The sequence below is a fragment of the Papio anubis genome, chromosome Y (assembly GCF_008728515.1).
Source record: "Papio anubis isolate 15944 chromosome Y, Panubis1.0, whole genome shotgun sequence".
NCBI classification, from domain to species: Eukaryota; Metazoa; Chordata; class Mammalia; order Primates; family Cercopithecidae; genus Papio; species Papio anubis.
This window is the reverse complement of record NC_044997.1, coordinates 7,493,424-7,501,830: the sequence shown is the minus strand read 5'-3', so window position 1 is coordinate 7,501,830 and position 8,407 is coordinate 7,493,424. Positions and strand designations below refer to the sequence as shown.

The following is an 8,407-nucleotide window of genomic DNA, read 5'->3' as shown; positions in this document are numbered from 1 at the left end:
TTAAAGAAAAGTAACCTCTGAACTCAACACGAAAGTTAACTTTAACATTTTTATCATCCTGTGGTATCTTAATGTGTCTGATGATACCCAGAATGAAGGTTATTGGAGGCACCTCATCCCAGCAAACTGGGCCGTGGGTATCTTAGTATCCATTAGCCCCTTTTCTTGAACTGTCTCTGCTTGCACAGGATGAAGTAAACCTCCAACTGAAATGTATTATCTTTTTTCCTACCGCCTCTTCCTGTCTGCATTTTTTGTGACTGGACCTGCGAACACTGGGGGTCATTTCTAATATTTCCCAGTGAGGACCCACCAAGACTCCTATTAGATCCTCCAAAGTTGTGGGTCAATCAGACGCTCACGCAGATATTCCTTTGCAATCACTTTATTCTGGAAGTAGGGGGTTACTCCAAAGAAATACATGATCTGGCAGAGATGAACGGGATGCTTCGGCTTCTTTCACCGGTCCGGGACAGGTGGAGAAAGCTTAAACACCTTTTTTGGCTGAGGTGCCCACTGGCTGCTGCAGGAATGTTATCTCCCTCTTTAGCCTCCCACTCAACCCTCCAGCCTTAGTCTCTCCCGGCCTCACCTCCAAGTTGATCATGTAGCCTTCAGCATGTCTTCATCTTGGTCAGTGATCAGGGCTGCTGACATCTGAGGGTGGTTTGCAACTGACTGGAGGCCAAAGAGCCTTGAGATGCAATGGAAAGAAAAGCTAGAAGCAACGGAAGGCTCTAAGAGCACCCAGAGGGCGGCTAGGGGATTTTTTCAGATCTGCATCCATGAATGACCTCCTTTCTCCTCTCCCTCCCCCTGAATTCAGACCTCCTGGGTTTCACCGAGGTGTATCATTGTGAGGCTGACCGCATCGACACGGGAGGGGCGATATGCAGAGAACTGCCGGTGTCTGAGGCCCGGGTGAATCTGCTCACCAAGAAGCCTGTAGTCCCAGATCGACTGGCAAGGCGGAGCAGTCACGCCCCTTAACAATAGCTTGATTCACAGCAACACGTGTTCTGCTGAGAACTCTTCTGCTCTTTCAGAAAGATGCCCCAAACGCCTGCTGCTCAAGCACCACAGCGCCGCTTTCTCACGCACGAGGGAAAATAGTACCCGGTTCGCTCTGGCTTCAGCCACACATTTGTCTGTGGAAACTCACCCTTGTTCCCCAAATGGTCACATCGACGCCGCCGAGTCACCGTAGTTCCTTACACTTCCCAAGAGCACCTCAACTGAAAAAGTAGAAGAAACACTGCAAAGGATACAACGTTGGCCCAGAAGCCAGGCATGCCCTGATGATGGCGCCATGGGTCCAGTGGGCTTGGCGCCCGCTTCCATCTTTTCCCTCTGCTGGAGAAAGTGCCTCCTGGCTCGGCATTAACCGCCCAGCTCCACCTGAACGGCCAGCAGCCCTCCAGTGCAGACTCTGGGCTCATGGCCCAGGGCCAGGCTGTGCCCGCTGGACCTGCTCCTGCCGCTCCGCCGGAGCCCTGGTGGCCACCACTTCCACTCCTCCGCCATTATGTCATCCGGCCCCAGCACCGCCTCCTCCCCCAAAGGCCTGCTCGCTTCTGCCCCGCCTCTCTAGGAGATTCCATCCTGAAGACGGTGCCCCCTTCGACCTCTACTGACCACCGCCTGTGCTGCCGGATCTCACCGCGGAACCCTGCCGCTGCTCCTTTCACCGCGAGCCGGGATCTGCTGGCTCCTCAGGGCGCGCGCCGGCTAGCAGGCGGGACTGCACGCTAGCATGAGAGGGAGCCGGAAGACATGGAGACCTCAAGGGCCAGGAGCCCTCCAAGACCGCTGTTCTCTGGCGGCCAGTCAGTGCGAGGGCGTGGGCGCCTCCCGGCAGCAGCACTCCAGGGCTGGCCTGCAGTCCCAACCTCCCCCGAGCATGCCTCCTGAGAAGCCCTCGGGGCTTGCCAGGTAGCGCTGCATCCAGGCACACGCGGGCTGCGTGGCCTTTGGAATCTTGGGCATGGAAGCCCTATGCCCTCACTGACATCCTGAGTGTGGCAAGCCATTGACCCACACGGCACGTATGAAACATCTCACTTCACTGGGCAGGCCAGGTAGATGGAATGGAATACTGCAGATCCAGAGGAGAAGTCTCTGTGGCTGCTGGGGCGAGGGCAGCCGAGGCGGCCTGGGGAAAGTGGGTCTGGGCGGGCGCGTGGGAGGAAAGTCTCTTGGTTAGGCTGAGGTGGAATTCGTCTGCTCCAGAGGCCAGAAGGCCGGCACGCCCTCTGGCAGGTCTATGACAATACAGACTCCGCGTAGCAGGCTTCCTCCCGGAGGGTGCTGTACGGAAAGGAGCATTCCAAAGGGGCTCCCGTCCTATGCCCTAGACGTACCGGAGGCCAGCCAGCGTGCACACCGTTGTGCACTGCCTTGCCGACCCAGAGGCTCCCATAGCGCTGAAGCGCCTGTCTCCCCCCTGCTGGCGCTGGACCCAAAGGGGTGTAGGCCCTGAGCATACATAACCTCCTTTGCACCCAAGCCATTCCCATAGGGAGCGCCAGGCACGACCCTGCAGCCCCTTCTACCTACAGGGCTTCCCTCAGGTGGACAGGCCAGGACAAGAGGACACCACACACCTGGAAGCCCAGGACAAGAGGACACCACACACCTGGACGTCAGCAGAGCGTGTCCAACATCCAGCCCACAAGGGCCTCCTGCGGCTCCTGAACCCTGAGGAAGCAGCCGCCTTATATCACCCCGCCCCCCGCCCTCGGCCGCAACCACTTCCTCTGTCTCCTTTCCCTAGTTAGTGCAGGTTTCTTGGCCTGGCTCTCCCCACCCCAAAAACCACCACAGTTGTGAGGTTGCCTCCTCGACAGACAGCGACAGAGAAGCAACAAGCGAGGGCGACAGGCCAGATGCTCCAGATTCTCTGTGCTCTTGAAAATTGCAGGGTGTCACGAGACTTGCTCAACGAGTCGTCTGGAGGCTCCTCGACCAGAGGTAAAGTGTTTGGCACACTCAGTTGTTGTCCTGGGTCAGAAACCATGGTGAAGTCCTGCTTTGCTGCACGATGGATGTGCAGGTCAGGCTGGCGAGCCTGGGTCTGCGGGAGGGGTCCAGTGTCTGAGTCCGTTTGAGGCCTCCCTGGGGCCCGCGGTGTCTCAGTGGCAGAGCTGGGAATGGGAAACTCATGCTTCACTCCAGCTAGCAGGCCACCTCAGTCCAGCTAGATGAAATGGTCGCTTCGAGTCCATCCCGTTTCTCCTTGTTGGCCAGGCAGGTGGAGGAACTCAGTCATCCCCAGTTACTGGCGGCTGAATGAAGATTTCCTTTTGTCACAACTTTAACTTCCACAGTGAAAGTCATCCTGAAGGACTATGGCTTTGGCGTCCTTGCTAAGGAGTGCCTCCCAGCATAGTAGGGGAGCTGGTGTGTGGGAGGGTCTGTGTGGCATGAAACTTCCTGGCTCCTCTCCCCCGAGGGAACGGGGTGTCTCATTGCACTTCAGTCCGGTGGTTCCGGGATCATAAAGATAGAGCCTCCAGCTGCAGGCAGAACATTGCCTACCTGAGCTTGTTCAGCTGCTGGGCTAAAAATGACTGCCTGGGTTTCGGCAAGATTGCTGAGGAGGGTTCCGTGGCAGGTGCATCATGGGAAAGGACCTCACTGGTCATTCCTTGGCCTCTGGGGAATGGGCTCTGAACTGTGACCTGACCTACGGTGGACCCCCTTCTGCAGTCCCCCAGATCATCAGCCAGGGCCTATGGCTCAATCCATTGCAGTTCTACTCCAGGGAGGGAGGGACGGCATTAGAGAGGGAACAGAGAGGAGGCCAGGCAAGCGGCCTAGGGCTGGGAATTTCGAGGCCTTTGAGTCCTGGATCTGTATCTCAATTGTATTTTCTGGCAACCAACCTCCAAAAATCTAACATTTGAGCTTTAACAACCACATGTGGAATTGATCAGATATGTTTTCTAAAGTTGAAGTTGCATTGTCTGCTCCACTTTTCTTCTTTCTTTTTTGAGACGGAGTCCCGCTCTGTAACCCAGACCCGAGTGCAGTGGCGCGATCTCGGCTCACTGCAATGTCCGCCTCCCGGGTTCATGCCATTCTCGTCCCTCAGCCTCCTGAGTAGCTCCATTCTAAGGTACATAATGACGTGGTAATTTTTTTCTCAATTGATCTGGAGTGGGCAGATTAATACTACTCTGCCATATATGAGAATATGCATTTCCTTACCTGTGACAACACCAAGGCATTAGAATATATCTACCTTTTTTGTAGCTATATGAAAGTTTTCCTATGATTAAATGGGCCATTCTTAAAGATTATTAAAATTGAACATAGCCTACTCTTAAAATTAGTCTTTCATAATGGAGTTGTAAGAATTGTATGTTACGATACAGATTTTAAAGATAACATACTTTTCTGAAGTGTCATTTTTTGATCTGTAAATATTTAAGTTTGTTTGAATGGAATTTCGTGGACCCTCATCGTATGTTTCGATACAGCTTTCCTCATAGCAGAATTATAGGAACAGTAATTTATCATTTTTCTCCTAATATATTTTTGTCCTTATCTGGATTGTATTTACCTATTTAACTGATCAAATTCTGCCCTCTCTTCACTCTGCATTTATCCCACATCTCTCTCTCTCACACCAATAAAATGATTCTTGTGTTATGTTTCAGGGTTTCTTCTGTCGCTAGACTGGAGTGCAGTGGGGTCATCTCAGCTCACTGCAACCTCTGCCTCCCAGGTTCCAGCGATTCTCCTGCCTCAATCTCCCGAGTAGCTGGGACTACAGTCGCATGCCACCCGGCCCAGTTAATCTGTGTATTTTTGGTAGAGATGCGGTGTCACCATGTCGCCAAGGATGGTCTTGATCTCTTGACGACATGATCCACCCACCTCTGTCTCCCAAAGTGCCGGGGTTCACACTGTGAGAAAACATTAGTTTTAATCTCGTGTTTGCTGGAGAATTCCTCTTAATTTCTCCTAAAATTCCTAGCAGTATTGTTTGATAGAAGGCTTCTTAATTTAAGGAATTCTTCCATCTCCTTGGTCCCTTGGTAGTGTTCCCCCGGCATACCAATCTAAAAATTGTTTGTTCCGTTTCTTTGTGGGTTGGAGTCTTGCTCCCACCAGCCCAGAGTGCGCTGGTGCAATGATAGCTCACTACACTCTCAAATTCCTGGGTTCAAGCAGTTGTCCTGTTTCAGCTCTTGCTGCGTTGCTGTGACTGCAGGCATGCACCACCACACATAGCTAAATCTGTTTTTCTTGTTTCTTAGTTTTGTAGAGACAGGATCTCATTACATTGCCATAGCCGCCATTAAAGCCCTGGGCTCACGCAGTCCAGCTGCCTCAGTCTTCCACACTGACTCACAGTGTGAGCCACTGTGCCTGGCCATCCAGTTTCTGAGACCTCAGTAATACTTGCGTGCAAGGCATTCTGATTGGTTATGCGAGGATACTAAGAAGTAAAAGAGCATCTTGCAAATAAGCAATCACTGATATTAAATAATATTGATTAATAAAATTAACGCTTGAAAGGTAGACTTGAAGGAGGCCAGCATTTTTAAGTTAAGTGCATCCCACAAAAGTGCAGAGTTGTGAAATATATGGGGGGTGTAAAGTCAGATATGGTGTATAGAAATATGTGGGGGGTGTAAATATATGGGATGTGTGCAACCATTCAGATTGTACAGGGATGTTGAACTCTTAACGCTAGATCCTTAGGGTAGAATTTGAAATTATTTGAGGAGAGAATTTAGGTCTAAGCAGCACGAGGTGAAAAGCAGAATTGAAAAAGAAGTCACATTGTTGAGAATGCGAAGGGTAAGATTTCCGCCTCAACGGAAGAATGTAAGACAATAAAGTAACAGTTCTAAGCAAAGAAATTTAAACAGAACAAATTAAAGTTCTCACCAAGGACTCCATCATCATATGGAGGAAACTGAAGCCTGACATTTTCAATTTTGCATTTCACGTGTAGAGTATCGATGAAGTTAAATATTTATTGATTTCAGAATACACAAGCTAGCACATTTCCATTAGAAGACTAGCCAGCGATCACATCATAGGTGAAAGACTGACCTCTAGGAATTAGCATGTGAAGAGTATGTTAAAGAAGGAGGTTTTCTATTTTTGAAACAGGTACATTATTGTAATGACCCCTTTAAGTGTATTGCTAATTGCAGTAAAAATAAATATTGGTCACCATGAGAAGAGCTGCACTAGTACATTTTAATTTGGCAACATTTAAGCTAGAGCCAATCGCTTAGAGATGAGGGAGCGCTTTTATGTAAAATTTTAGCGTGCAGTCATTCAAAGGCAGCAATCTTTGTGTGTGTGAGACGGATTGAAGAACATGAGAAAATTTACCTTCTTCAGCTGAGAAAGGACGACGTATGTAAACTTTATATTCAGCGAAGACTTTCATGGTTTTACCTGTTTTCCCTATGTCATTAGTAGTCATCAGTGATTCATATGAAAAGAAAAACCTTAAGTAACTAATAAATAACAATTAAAAATGAACTTTTTCTTACGAATTAATGTCTGCCTTCAGCTTCATTAGTAGAACTGGCCTTGTGGAGCCGTGGGATTATCCAAAGCCAAAAGAAATATTTAAGTTGTCGTGAATGTCTAGCAATTAAGGGAAAGAAGGACAGAATCATACCAGAAATAATTTTGGAAAGTTGTTTTAGACAAGAAAAAACTGTGTTTCAGATTTTGAGATCTTTACACAATATTAAATCATTTTAACGTTACATGTCCCATGTCACCTGGATGAGAAAATTAAAAGGAAGGAGGTCCTTCACGCAGAGAGCCAGGCTCTTCCCAGAGAAATGAGCGTGTGTCACCAAGAGATGAGGGTTACGCAACGAAGGATAGGTAGAGGAAAAATGGAAAAATAGTTGACTTTTGCTGTGGTGATGAATTTCACGTAACAAAATTAAACATTTTAATGGAAATCGTTACCTGGCGTGTAACACAATCTGTGCTGTGCAACAACTCTCTCCATCTACTTCCAGAACATTTTCATCACTCCAAACTACAACTGCACTACCAGTTAAGCAGTTCCTTTCATTTTCTCCCTTCTCTCAGCACCCAGCAAACAGCAATCTGGTTTCTGCCTCCCAACTTACCCGTCCTGGGTATTTCATGTTAATGGGCTGAAGCACTGCAGGACGTTTTGTAACTGCCTCCTTTCATTTTGCAATTAGAGATTGCAGAATGGCTGGGAAACCTCAATATGTGACCAGGGAGGGAAACTGGCTGGGAATGAAGGCCCACCTGAATGATGTTGTGGACACCCAGTGTCAGTTACCTTCGTAAACACCTGCTTAGTTAACATCACTTACTATTAATATAAAACTTAATTTCCTGGAATACTGAAAAGCAAATTTATGTATGAAAACATATAATTTGTCCATAAATGTATGGAAAACCTGCAGACTGATGCATTTTCCATTACAATTCTTATATGAGACCCGAAGTGTTTTACCACTTTTCAGATATATTTTTATTGTTCTGCTCCTGTCAGTTTTTAGGATCAAGTTTGCAATACATGGACGTGGAGAGGGACTGTCAACTTCTTTTAGAGCACTTAGTTGTAAATTTTGAGTTTCTTCCCCCGTGGTTCTTTTCAGGTTACTATTTGCACTATATATGCAAAGTGTTAAATTTTTTTTCTTATGTGCCCCTCCTGGAACTTTTGTTTTAAAGGATTTTTTTTTTGTTTTCTGTTGGATATGTGAGGTTCCTGTCAGCATTTTTTCTAAAACACACTTTATTTGCTTCATTAGTTTTTGGGATGTGTGTGTGTGTGTGTGTGTGTGTGTGTGTGTGTGTCTGTGCGCGCGCGCGCGTGCGTGTGTGTGTGTGTGTGTGTGTGTGTGTGTGTTTCTTTTGAGATGGAGTCTCCTTCTCTCACCCAGGCCGGAGTGAAGTGGCACGATCTTGACCCGCTGCAACCTCTGCCTCCCAGCGTTAAGCGATTCCCTTGCCTCAGCCTTCCGAGGAGCTGGTATTGTAGGCACACGCCACAGTGTCCAGCTGATTTTTGTATTTTTAGTCAAGACTGGGTTTCACCCTGTTTTTCAGGCTGGCCTTGCACTCCTGACCTCAAGCGATCCAAACGCATTGGCCTCCCAAAATGCTGGGCTTCCAGGGGCGAGCCATCGTGCCCAGTCTCAATTGTTCGTTTATGTATGTTAAGGCCTCTTCTATGTTCTTCCTGTACACATATTTTAGAATTACTAAAATCATATATTTTGTTTACTTACTCATTTTAAAATTAATGTTCCCATTTGCTGAATACAGTATTGTGACTAGGTTAAACCTTGTGTAGTATTGTCATTTTGCCTTTCATAAATTATTCAAGAACTCTGATACCGTTTTTCCCACCTGAGGAGAACATGCAGATAGTTAT

At 47.9% G+C, this 8,407-nt stretch overlaps 1 pseudogene; it reads right to left on the bottom strand.

Annotated features, from left to right (window-relative positions):
- Window positions 1-324: 324 nt before the first annotated feature.
- On the bottom strand, window positions 325-2,510 carry LOC116272397 (annotated as a pseudogene).
- Between the last annotated feature and the right edge of the window lie 5,897 nt (window positions 2,511-8,407).